We start from the raw sequence: 12,607 nt of genomic DNA on the forward strand, positions 1-12,607 counted from the left end.
TATTGCTGAGAACAAAATCGGAACTGCTGCTGCGAAAACCAGAACCACCATTCCCAAATTAGCATAAACTTCCACTCCAACACAGTAATCCTCATGGCAGAATTGGACAAAACAGAGCACAAATCACAATCAATAGTTCTAACAGACATTTCAACAAACAGGTATCATGCAGCGTTTGAAGCATCCATATTCCAGAAGATAACGAACCTCCGCGACCAGGAGATGTTGCTAGTGCTTCGGCTGGCGACTCAGAGAAGGAGACGGCTGAGTAGAGAGGCTAGGGCAATGGGAGGAGATGGCGGTGCTTATGGCACAGGTTGTAGTAAGGGTGGCTCATGAGGGAGAGGTAGAAGCTTTCAGCAGAGGTGTAAGAGATCCGGCTGTGCCCGGAAGTGTCGGGCGGTGCTGGGTGGCTATGGCACAGACGCTAGGGTAGAGGAGAGGTGCTCGGCTGCCGGCGCTCAGAGGAGGAGAAGAAGAAGGGTCGGTGTGTCCCGTGCGGCGGCAGCGCTGGGGTTTCCAGTGGCCGACGCCCGTTCTAGGGCACAGTTGATCATCGACGGTGGTACTCGGGTGCCGGTGAAAAGGAAACGTTGGCTGGAGTCTTGGGCAGGGGAAGGCACTGCGATGTCGGCAGTGGGCGATATGAAGAAGGAAAAGAAGAATCGGCAGCTTCGAGGGTTTGGGAAGGGAAAACCGTCGGGGAAAGCAAAGAAGAGGAAGTGAAGAAGGGACGGCGCGGGCACGGGGAAAAAGAAAAGAAATAGAAAATAAAAAGGAAAAGAAAATCAAACTTTTCCTCGCTTAAATGGGGTAGCCCAAACAGGCTTTCCCGACCCCCGTTTTTATCCCCGTAAACTTGTTCATACGAGCTCCGAAAAATTCCAGAAAAATTTCCAAAAATTCCAAAAAATTCTCTTATCATTATTCGCCATTTTTCGATATTTTACATGAACAAGGCATTAACAAGTCATTGAATAGAAATATGACGAATCTACATATTTCTACATCTCCATCACATTACAAATACTTCCTAATCCTAGAAGAGGATCTCTACTCTATTGTGAGGAAAGAACAACCCTAAAACATAAAGTAAAGCATACATGCAACCCTTGATGTGAGAAGAAGGGGAAGAAGAGATACTTACCGAGGTTTCCGATGTCTTGGGGATGCCTCCTTGCTTTGGAGATGGACGGAACGTCAAGGGATGGCGGTGGATGAAGCTCTAGGATTTTCCCTGAAGGGGAGAACCCTTTCCCAAGGAGAGGAGCGAAGTCCCGAATCAAAGATTCCCCCAAGAATAGGGTTCTTGACCCTTATATAGGTTAGGGCACGGGCGTCGCGGCACAGCCGTGCAGATGTGGCATGGTCGTGCCTTCTTTTGCTTCTGGCCACGTTGTGCGGCCGTGCCAATTGGCACAGCCGTGTGGATCTGGGGCTCAGCTCCTGAGACATGGTCATGCACTGCTTGGTTGCGGTGGTTGGGGGGGGGGGGGGCACGGTCGTGCAGGTTTGCACGCCCATGCATGGATCTCCTCTGTTTGGCCGCACGGTCGTGCAAGAGTTGAATGGTCGTGCCATGTTCTTCCTCTGTTTGGCCACACGACCGTGCGAGGTTGCACAGCCGTGTTCTCTGCCTCGTTCTAGTGCGTTGACAATTGTTGTTTTTGCTCTGAAAGTTGTCTCTGTCAACACAAAACAAAACAAAGAGCAGATCTCCGAACAAAAGAATATTTATGATGAGTATATGATAAAAGAGACGATCATGCAAAGAATATATACGTATAAAGTAAGTGAATGTACGTTAAAACATGCATAAACGATCATAATATTTACGCACATCACACCCCCAGACTTGAACCTTTGCTTGTCCTCAAGAAAAACATGTAATTTAGATTTATGTGTGTAGATGGCATGTAACAATCTCTAATGAATCAATATAAACCTATCATATAGTTTCATTGATGAGCATGATACAAAAATTATTTGAGTGTGACCTAAGTAGAAGTTCTCCGTGCTCAGTGTAATAAGTGGCTTAACTTTTTCAAGTGCCAACTTTTAAGCCTAGTCAATTTTCCATTTAACTGTGTTCCTCATACTTACGGTGATAGACACTTACCTGCCACACGCAAGGTTCGTTCCCCTCAAAAATGCTATGCATTGTCTACACAAGGTCTCAAAGGAATACTCAGTATCAAGAGAAACATAGCATTCATTTCCCCAGTAACCTAACCCGGTCTCAAAGGGGTGAATTGCTTGTTTCCACTCACGATAACTATTTTTTTATCCCTTATTTTTTTTATTGTTTGCAAAGTATCAAACTTAAACAAACTTTCATTTTTTTAAAATTTTTTTTTGGATTGATTTTTTCAAATGAGCTTATATGATTTGAGTTTATCCAATAACCAAAATATAGTTGAGAGGTTACCATAGCAGCAAGAGTACTAGTCCGGTTCTATGAATCATGACTATTTTCAAAAATATCTACCATCAAAGTCAAGTATAATGTGAAGAGATCCTAAAACTAGGCCAACATTCAAATTCTTCTTGTAATAACAATGCTCACTTCATGCTACTATAGATAGGAAAATAAAGATCAATAGGCATACTAGCATACCAAATCACACAACATAAATATCTAGATGAAACGTGCTAGTATATATTTTGCATTAAAGAACAAACAATCATGATGTGGTGAATGATGTAACTAGGAAAAATTAATTATGCAACAGAAATAAGCAAAAACTAAACTAAATCAAATGCATCCCCCCAGACTTAAACTTTTCATTGTCCCAATGAAAATTAAAAATAATGTGGAGTAGATTAAAAGTAAGAGAAGTTTCCAAATGATGTGTGTCAAATGCCCATGTTATTAACTTCTCCATCATGTAATTGCACTCCTCCTAATCTTTGAGTCCTATAAAAGAAAATTGACAACAAAAATTAAGTAGAAGATAATTATGAGGAAAGAAATGAAAACAAGAAATAACTAAAGATATAAATAAAAATAAGAAAGAACTTGGGTTGTCTCCCAAGAAGCGCTTGTTTAAGGTCATTAGCTCGACCACCTTATTAGATTCAACGAAATCTCGTTCTTGGAGGGGTAAGATATTTCAGCACCCCCTACCAAGGGCTCTTATTATGGAGAGAGTTTTCATCAAAGGAGCTACAGAGTAAAGTATAACTCTCTTCATCTTCGTCTTCTTTAAAGTTCTTTCAGGTGGTCGAAAACGGTTCAGTCTGAGCTTCCAAATATAGGCCCCATGAAAATCTGCACACCCAAAAGAAAAACATACCTCTCCCAAGAATGCTATATTAGATAGAACTAGAACCTTATTAAGATGAACTGAGTATATATCACAAATTGAATCACATCCAACAAAATATACTATTGGTACATCTATGAAATTTTCCAAAAGATCACAAAAGATACTAACCTTGCTTTGCTGAGAGATACCTGAAAATTCTAAACATGTGGATGTGACTCCTGAATCTTGTATTGGCTCTAGCTTTGGCTCAAGTGGTGGTGCCTCTAAAAGTGGTGATTCTTGGGGCTTTGCTTTTATTTCACAAGTCCCTACACATTGGTCCACAACGTGTTCAATCCTTGAAACTCTCATAATCTCAGAAGGTTGTGTGGATAAAGGAGGTGATTCTTGAGATGATGCTTCTACAACACAGCTCCCTACACTTCCTTTCATAACATCATCATCAACACAAGCATCAAAAAATAAACCAACATCAATATCCTCAGTGGGAGAATCATCTATGGGAGGATCACTAACTTCATTTGCAGTTTTAAGTTGATCTACCACATCACATTCATCATATGAAAATTCAATTTCATCATAACACCTTATAAACCCAGAAGATAGGTCTAAAAACTTGTTATCCACTGCATTATCATCACAATCCTCATCTGAAGAGTCCTCATCTTCATATACATCCAGAAATCTACACTCAACCATATTAGTGTCACAGAACTTGCCAAAGTCTTCGTCTTCATTGACCCTCACTAGCCTTTGTGGAAAGGGAACCATTAGTGAAGGTATTGGGAAAGGTACTTCCTTTTTCCCATATTCCCTTTGAGCTTGCGGAGGAGGTCCAACTTACTTATCTAGTGTAGGTGTGATCGATTGTTAAGGGAAAAGTACTTGTGGCCTTTGGGAACTTCCTGGAGTAATGAAACTGAGTTCTTGAGATCTTCTATTGTTCTTCTCCTCAATTCTAAACAAATCCTTCTTCAGTAGTTCTTCATGATTCTTGCCACTTCTCAACTTAAAATTATTACACTGTTCACTAGACACTGTCTGTGTAGGAGGAGGATCTTGTTTGAACCATTGAAATAATGCTATCAATCTTCGCCCTAAAATGTTTAAACTCCTCATTCCATGGCTTGTGGATTTCAAAACTCTTGGATGGTTGAATCGTATTTTGTTTGACAGGCTCTCTTGTATATATGGCTTGTACTTCTTGAATTTCTGAGGGAGATTCCATCCCTCTTTTGTTCGACTATTCATGGAGGTTCAATACCACTTAATCAATTAACATATATGCTTCATCTATACTCTTGTCCATAAAAGAACATCCAGCTGATGAATCTAACAAACACTTATCTGAGAAAGAAATTGCCATATAGAATATGTGCAGGGTCAACCATTTTTCCAAACCATGATGAGGGCACTGTCTTTGTAGACTCTTGAATCTGTTCCATGCTTTAGATAATGATTCTCCATATGCCTGAGCAAAATTTATAATGCAATTCCTCATATAAATCGTTCTACTTGGAGGGGAAAAATGATTCAGAAATTGCTTCTCCAATTGTTCCCAACTTGTGATGCTTTGAGGACGGAGAGAATATAACCAAGTCCTTGCTTTATCCTTGATGCTAAAAGGAAATGTCATCAATCGAATTGTGTCTGCTGACACTCCTTCATAATTCACCATATCACAAAGTTCTAAAAATGTCTCAAGATGTAGATAAGGACTTTCTGATATTTCTCCTCCAAATTTATGACCTTGTATCATGAAAATCAACTCTGGGTCTAGTTGGAAATTTTTTGCTTCAATATGAGGCTGCACAATGGGAGACATAAACTTTGCAAAAATAGGTACCGAGAAATCTTTTAAGGGCCTGCTTGACATGTTAGTGCTCAAGAAAAAAAAATTTTGAGTAAAAATAAAAATGAAGAATTAAAGATAAGAAATAAAATGCTATATGAAAAAAAATAAGAAACAAAATGCAGAATTTAAATTGATAAAAAAAGTAAATGTAGAATTTAAAGACAAAAAAGAAAATGTAGATTTTTTTTTTTGAATTATGAAAATGGAAAAGCAAAAACTATTCACAAGTCTAGATACACTAAATTGCTAATCTACTAATGTTAATGCGAACAGTCCCCAGCAACGGCGCCAAAAACTTGTTACGATTTTGTAAGTGCACGGATTCATCGTCAGTAATATATAAGATTGTCGAACCACAAGGATTATTGATTAGGTACTAGAGATGTCACAAAGTAAGTTATCTAGACGGTCGAAAGTTGGCTTTGACGCTTACGAACTAATGAGTGTGATTAAAGAGAGGGAAAGAAGGTTGAGACGAAGAGAGAGGAGAGAGAGAGAGAATTGATCTTGGAGGGAATGAGCTTTGGGAGGTGGATTCTAGGATTTCAGTTTCATTATAATGCGAGGAGATATTACATAGATTGCTTAGTTTCTACTCTCTATGTCCATGCTCTTGCAGGAAGTTAAATTGGTCAATATCCCTAAGTATCGAATAGAGACGATTCCTATGAAATCTTGTAACAGTTAACCCCTGTCACGAGGGTGTCTCGGTAGATCACAAGAATACATGTCTAGTAAATAATAATAAGGATAAAGGTAGAGATTTGGTGTGATTTCCTACTTCCTTATGGAGGAATTGCCTCTCCTTTCGAGAGAATGTCCTAGACGTCTGTGAACGGGTTACCCTTGTCACTAGGACCCCTCGGATATATGATCTAGAGCACTCTTTCTACGAGAGCAGAAATTCCTAAGGGTTTGTTTCTCCTTTTAAGGGAACGTCCTAGACGCCCGGAAAGGGTTACCCCTGTCACTAGGGCACCTTGGTCAATACGCTCTAGGGCATCTCCTTTGCGTGATTAACAATCCTCCACATCAATCAACAAAGCATGCAAAGAAATATAAATATGTCACACACACAATTCATCATGAACAAGGTATTAACAAGTCATTGAATAGAAATATGGTGAATCTACATAGTTCTACATCTCCATCACATTACAAATACTTCATAATCCTAGAAAAGGATCTCTACTCCATTGTGAGGGAAGAACAACCCCAAAACATAAAGTAAAGCATACTTACAACCCTTGATGTGAGAAGAAGGGGAAGAAGAGATGATTGCCGAGGTTTCCAATGTCTTGGGGATGCCTACTTGCTCTAGAGATGGACGGAACGTCATGGGATGACAATGGATGAAGCTCTATGGTTTCCCCTAAAGGGGAGAACCCTTTCCCAAGGAGAGGAACGAACTCCCGAACCAAAGATGCCCCCAAGAATAGGGTTCTTGACCCATATATAGGTTAGGGCACGGGTGTCGCGGCACGACCGTGCAGATGTGACACGGTCGTGCCTTCTTTTGCTTCTGGCCACGCTGCACGGTCGTGCCAATTGGCACGACTGTGTGCATCTGGGGCTCGGCTCCTGGGACACGACCGTGCAGGATTGTACGATCGTGCACTGCTTGGTTGCGGTCATGGGGGGCACGACCGTGCAGGTTTGCATGACCATGCATGGATCCTCCTCTGTTTGGTCGCATGGCCATGCAAGAGTTGCACGGTCGTGCCATGTTCTTCCTCTATTTGGCCACACGACTGTACGAGGTTGCACGACCATGTTCTCTGCCTAGTTCCGGTGCGTCGACAATTGCAGTTTTTGCTCTGAAAGTTGTCCCTGTCAACACAAAACAAAACAAAAAGCGGATCTCTGAACAAAAGAGTATTTATGATGAGTATATGATAAAAGAGACGATCATGCAAAGAATATATACGTATAAAGCAAGTGAATGTGCGTTAAAACATGTATAAATGATCATAATATTTACGCACATCACCTGCCGATCCAGAAGAAGCTTGCTTGCTGAAGAAGAGGGTCGGATGATTTACCTTGATTGGGGACTAGCTTTATAAGAGAGCCTTCTTCAGGCACCTACTCAAATGCCTCGGATCGGAAGATGTCGAGTACATTCTACGGGAGGTACATCAAGGCTCCTATGGAGGCCATCTAAGCGGTCATGTGTTAGCTCGAAAGATACTCCTGGCTGAATACTTTTGGTCGACACTCCAAGAAGATATCGCTCAGACGGTGACCACCTGCTTGTCTTGTCAGAAGTATCACAACCTTCCGCACTGATCGACCGAGGAGATGAAGGCGTCCATAATATCCTGCTCGTTTGACTAATGGGGCATAGATATCATCGGGTCATTCCCCATGGTGACCGGTCAGTGGAAATTTTTGTTCGTCACGGTGGATTGCTTCTAGAAGTGGGTGGAAGACAAGCTGCTTGCAAGAATAATGGAGCAGATGGTCATCAAATTTGTTTGGCAGAACATCATATGCCGGTTCGGCATCCCACGCTGAATCGTATCAGATAATGGGAGGTAATTCGCCGGTCAGTGGCTCAGAGAATCGTGCGAGGGCTATGGCATCTAACAACCCTTTACCTCTGTGGCCTACCCCCAGGGCAATGGACAAGTCAAAGTTACCAATCGGGAGATCCTCAGAGTTTTACGTGCTCGGTTCGACCACGTTGGAGGCAGTTGGGTCGACGAGCTCCCAATGTGTTGTGGGCCCTTCGCACAACCCCGAAGGAGGCGACCGACATAACCCCTTTCCACTTGGTATACGGCGGCGAAGCAGTTGTCCCCGTGGAGGTCGAGGTAGAATCCGATCGGGTGCGGTACTATGATGAAGGAAACGCCGAACGGAGGCTCATGGAGCTCGACTTGGTAGATGAAACGCGGGGGAAAGCAGCTATTCGGCTAACAGCTTACTGGCAACAGATGAAGCAGAACTACAACCGGAGGGTGATCCCGAGGTCCTTCCAAGTCGACGATCTCGTCTGGAAGAAAGTGAAGTTGGTCGGCGACGTCACCAAGCTCGAAACCCCATGGGCGGGACCTTTCAAGATCGTGCAAAGCTTCGTTCGGGCACTTACTACCTAGAGGATGAAGAGGGAAGACATCTTAAGAGGCCATGGAGTGCAAATCATCTCCAACCCTACAGGGTCGGATGAGAGGTGCGTGAGTGAATACATGTATTTTTGTATTTTTTTTCCGAACACAGGGCAAGATATGAATAAAAAACGAAGGCCTCTTAATTACGTCTCCCTCAACAGTCAAGCGGCGACCTTAAACTCTAGTCGTCATCAACAGTCGAGCGGTGACCTTAAACTTTAGTCGTCATCAGCGGTAGAGCGGTGACCTTAAACTCTAGTCATCATCAATGGTCAAGCGACGACCTTAAACTCTAGTCGTCATAAGAGGTCGAGCGGCGACCTTAAACTTTAGTCGTCATCAGCGGTCAAGCGGCGACCTGAAACTCTAGTCATCATCAGCGGTCGAGCGGTGACCTTAAACCCTAGTCTCCATCAATGATCGAGCGGCGACCTTAAACCCTAGTCTCCATCAATGGTCGAGCGGCGACCTTAAATCCTAGTCTCCATCAACGATCGAGCGGCGACCTTAAACCCTTTTCTTCACCAACTGTCGAGCAACGACCTTAAACCCAAGTCTACATCAACGGTCGAGCGACGACCTTAAACCTTAGAGTTCACCTAATCTTCCTCAACGGAGGAGTGGCGACCTAAAACCTTGGGCTTAGTGAGCGAGCAAGTGTCGAATAGACGACCGTGAACCCAGGCTACTCAAAAGCTCGAAGTCTTCAAAATACAATGACCGTTCGGGACTATTCTCCAAAATACTACTAGGGTCGATCGGAAGGTCGCAGAATCATAATGTGGACTTTGGAGACAAAAAAGGATCGATCGGTTGGATAGACTAATCGTGGACGATCGGAGGAGTCATGAGGCCACGAGTTCTTGCAATGCTCAAAAGATGAGTTGGAAAAACGAATACAAGGATATCAAGCTTGTCTAAGCATACAAGCATTCATTAAAACTTCAAAAAATTTACAGGAATGTTACAGGAACTCTCAACCTCACTCAAGGTAGTTTAAAGCGTCGTCAGACAGTGACACTGTAAGTTTGTCCCGACTGATGATATTGTTGGTCAGAGCTGCCGACAGGTAGCCACACTCTCTAAGCTAGTCGATCGTCCCGTCGATGGCCAGGTCGAAGAGGCGGAGTGCCCGGTCGATAACTTTATCGTTGAACTCATCCGAGCGAATGTAGTTCTACTTCATAATCTCGAACCGGTCGGCCTCGGCATCTTGGTAAGTCTTCAAAAACGCTCTGGAGGTCTCCAGCTCATCCTTCACGGTGGCCAACACATTATCTTTGGCGGTGAGTTGGTCGCGAAGGGCAACTTCTTCGGCTGACTGGTTGTTTCGCTTGGCGACCAGGAAATCCTCAACTTCCTTGAGTTTCTGGGCGAGAGCCCGGGCCTCCTTATTCTTCAGTTCGAGGTCTTCAATGTCCCGATTATTCCTCGCATTGGCCGACTCGATCTTGTTGTCAAAGGTGGTCGCCTTCTTATTAAGCCGAGAAAGTAGGGTGGCCTACCCTGTACTCTTTCCCCATTTGGCCTCGAGCAGCTTGGTGCTCTTCTCTAGGTCGGCACGTAGTTTAGCCACCTCGGTGTTCATCTACTCTTGAGCGGCGGAGGATTGACCGCTCGATGCCTTCATTTTCTTCACTTCCTCCTCCAAAAATGTGAGCATTTAGCACATGGTCAAGCTTTCCACCCAGTACTACCAACAACAAAGCGAATATAAGCGTCGATCAGAAATAAACTATGAAAGTGCAACACTTACCCTAGTAGACATCTGGGTGTGGTTGTCCGCGAGCGCCCCCGGAGGCATCATCGATGCACGGGCCTGACATCAGCCTATATTTGGGCGAGCGACCCTTGGATGATAATTTGATCCTCGGGAGCTCGGGACTCGGCGCTAGATTCACGCCACTCCTCAGTCGGCGATGCAGAACCATCGTAATATGGCGTTGGTTGCTCGGGGCTGATTGTGCGGAGGTTGCTCGCCCGGACGACCGGGACGAAGATGCTAGACGGATGCTCGACTTCTTGGCCTTCGATTTTGGTGGCAGGAAGACCACTGGTGGCGCGCAGACAATTCCTTGTGGCAAATCAGACAGGGAGGGAGTCCGATCCGACGACTCAGGAGTGGCGAACTCTTGGACGGGAGCAAGGGTCGACGTCTCGACCCGTTTGGTAGACCGCACCCTCGAAATGGCAGAACGTGATGAAGGCTCTACTCGGCACCTCTTGCGCCTGATTAGTGGCTCAGTTGAGGAGGCTGAGCCCGAAGCCCCCTCAACTTGAATGACCGAAAGACGTTCGAAAGGAGGTTGGGAGCCACCAGTCACCCCACCACTTGCCAAGAAGGGAGCCGCTTCGCTCTCTTCTTGTGAGTCGACCGGCTGCAAGCCGCGGCTCTCCAGTTTTTCCACAGCAACTGCATTGATCGCGGCATCTGCAAGCTTCGCCTTACCGACCACACGTGCACGTAGCATGACTTCGGTTGCAAAAGAGGAAGAAAAATCAGTTAGAATCAAATGAAGGATTGAAGAAGTTGCATATCTAGGCTGGATGGAAGCCGGGTGTGGATCAGACTTAGGCCAAATATATAGAGGACACCCTCCAACAGCAATTGTGGATGTCATACTTCTGACCGGCCAGCATGGAAGCAGTGTTGAGATAGTCCGACCGACTCTTGTACTGTTTCAGGGGAGGTTGATTCGCCACTTCGAGCTGCCAGTGGGTCGGGAAGTCCAACCGCTTAGAAGGTGTACAAAAAAGAAATATTCCCTCCAATGCTTGTGGGAGGACAACATCTTGTCAAAGAAAACCAAGCCCACTCGGGCTTGGAAAAGGAAAGTCTCCGGCTCGGACAGTTTTGGATAATAAAAATAGTGGAAAATCTAGAGGGTGAGAGGAATGCTGTGCAGGCGGAAAAGAACGACGACCCCGCACAGCAGCCGAAAGGAGGTCAATACTAATTGGTGAAGGGAGATGTGAAAGTATTTACAAATGGTGGGAAAAAGGGATGAATGGGGAATCGCAGACCGGCAGTAAACTGATCCCTAAAGAAACAAATGCAGCCGGGCGGTAGAAGATATGTTCGATCGGAAGGAGAGGGAAGAAAGACTTGATAATCAGGAGGAAATTCATAGGCGGCAGTCAAGCTCTCAGCATCGTCGGCGTCAAACCGGGATTCGATAGAGGTGTACCAGAGCCTAGGGATGCCAGCGGAAGGCTTGAAGGAACTCGCCATCGTAAGAGCAAGGGAGGGTGAAGAGATGCGAAGGGAAGAAAGCCTATTGGCAGAAATACTATCGGAACACTAAGAGACGCCGAAAAATTTGAAGACGAGGAAACACAGAAGCCGAAAGACGAGAAAGCGAGGGGAAATGGGAAGGAAGCTTACTGGAAAGGGTCGCCAGAGGAGCAGGGAAAGAGGAACATCGTCGGAGCACAGAAGGAGTGTCGCCGAAAAACTCGAAGAGAAGTGCGCAAAGGCGGCGAAACGCATGGGGTTATAAGCCTCGGGGCCGATCGACTAGAGTCGTCCGATCTAGGTCGTAGAAACCCAAGCCGAGATCTGACCGTTGAATTTGAACCGTCAAACGTCAAATCACAGTGGATATCCGCCTGTCACGTCAAGCGTGCGGCAGCAGTGGGCAGGACACGTGGCGATTGCCACAGGCCAACATTTAATGAGGGAAATTAAGAAGCATGGGGGCGCGCTCAGCCTTAATGCGAAGAGATTTGCATGATTTCCCAAAAATATAGGTGACGTAAGCCTGACTCGCGCTCGCCCAAGACAACCCAAGAAAAGATTTCACAAGTATAAACCTTCGTTGTGCCGATCGGATTGAGGGAGTATACCTATGGACGAATGACAAGCTTCAATAGTCCGATTGGCCGAGAGTGATCGCATCCCGATCAGAAACTAAGTAGTGCCAAAGGCCAATCGGGTGGAAAACTGCTCAGACAATTGTCCAGTCAGTTGGACTTGCAGCTTCCTTCGACTAGACTTGAGGAGGAGGCATGTGATGCAGTGATTATGAGGGGCCCCACCCCGCGGCCACGGTGGCAATCAAAGTCAAGGTGGTCAATGCGCAGATAACATCGGCCAATCGGGCGAAGCATGCCCCAACCGGAGGAGAAGGCCCTAATCCGTCGTCGCTTTCGAAACGGGGAGGAGTCAAACGACCGACTCTCAATGGATTATTAGACGCCGAATGGAGGAGGAGACAAGGTGCAGAGAAACCGGCCGAGCGGCTACCTCGCTCGACTAGACAACATATCTTGACATTGGCAAGTTCTAATTCTGCCTAGCAGCTATCCCGGCCGACAACAGGTCTCGGCAGTGGCAGAGTGGAACTTTGGTCAAGCAGACACGGACAGGA

General features: G+C 45.2%; 1 non-coding gene across 1 annotated transcript; it reads left to right on the plus strand.

The window, feature by feature from the left end:
- The first annotated feature begins 4,666 nt into the window (after positions 1-4,666).
- Positions 4,667-4,772, plus strand: LOC121983523. The gene has a single exon (XR_006112568.1). It is a non-coding gene; the product is annotated as a small nucleolar RNA R71 (small nucleolar RNA).
- Positions 4,773-12,607: the final 7,835 nt, after the last annotated feature.

Source organism: Zingiber officinale, chromosome 5A (genome assembly GCF_018446385.1).
Source record: "Zingiber officinale cultivar Zhangliang chromosome 5A, Zo_v1.1, whole genome shotgun sequence".
In the NCBI taxonomy this organism is placed as follows: Eukaryota; Viridiplantae; Streptophyta; class Magnoliopsida; order Zingiberales; family Zingiberaceae; genus Zingiber; species Zingiber officinale.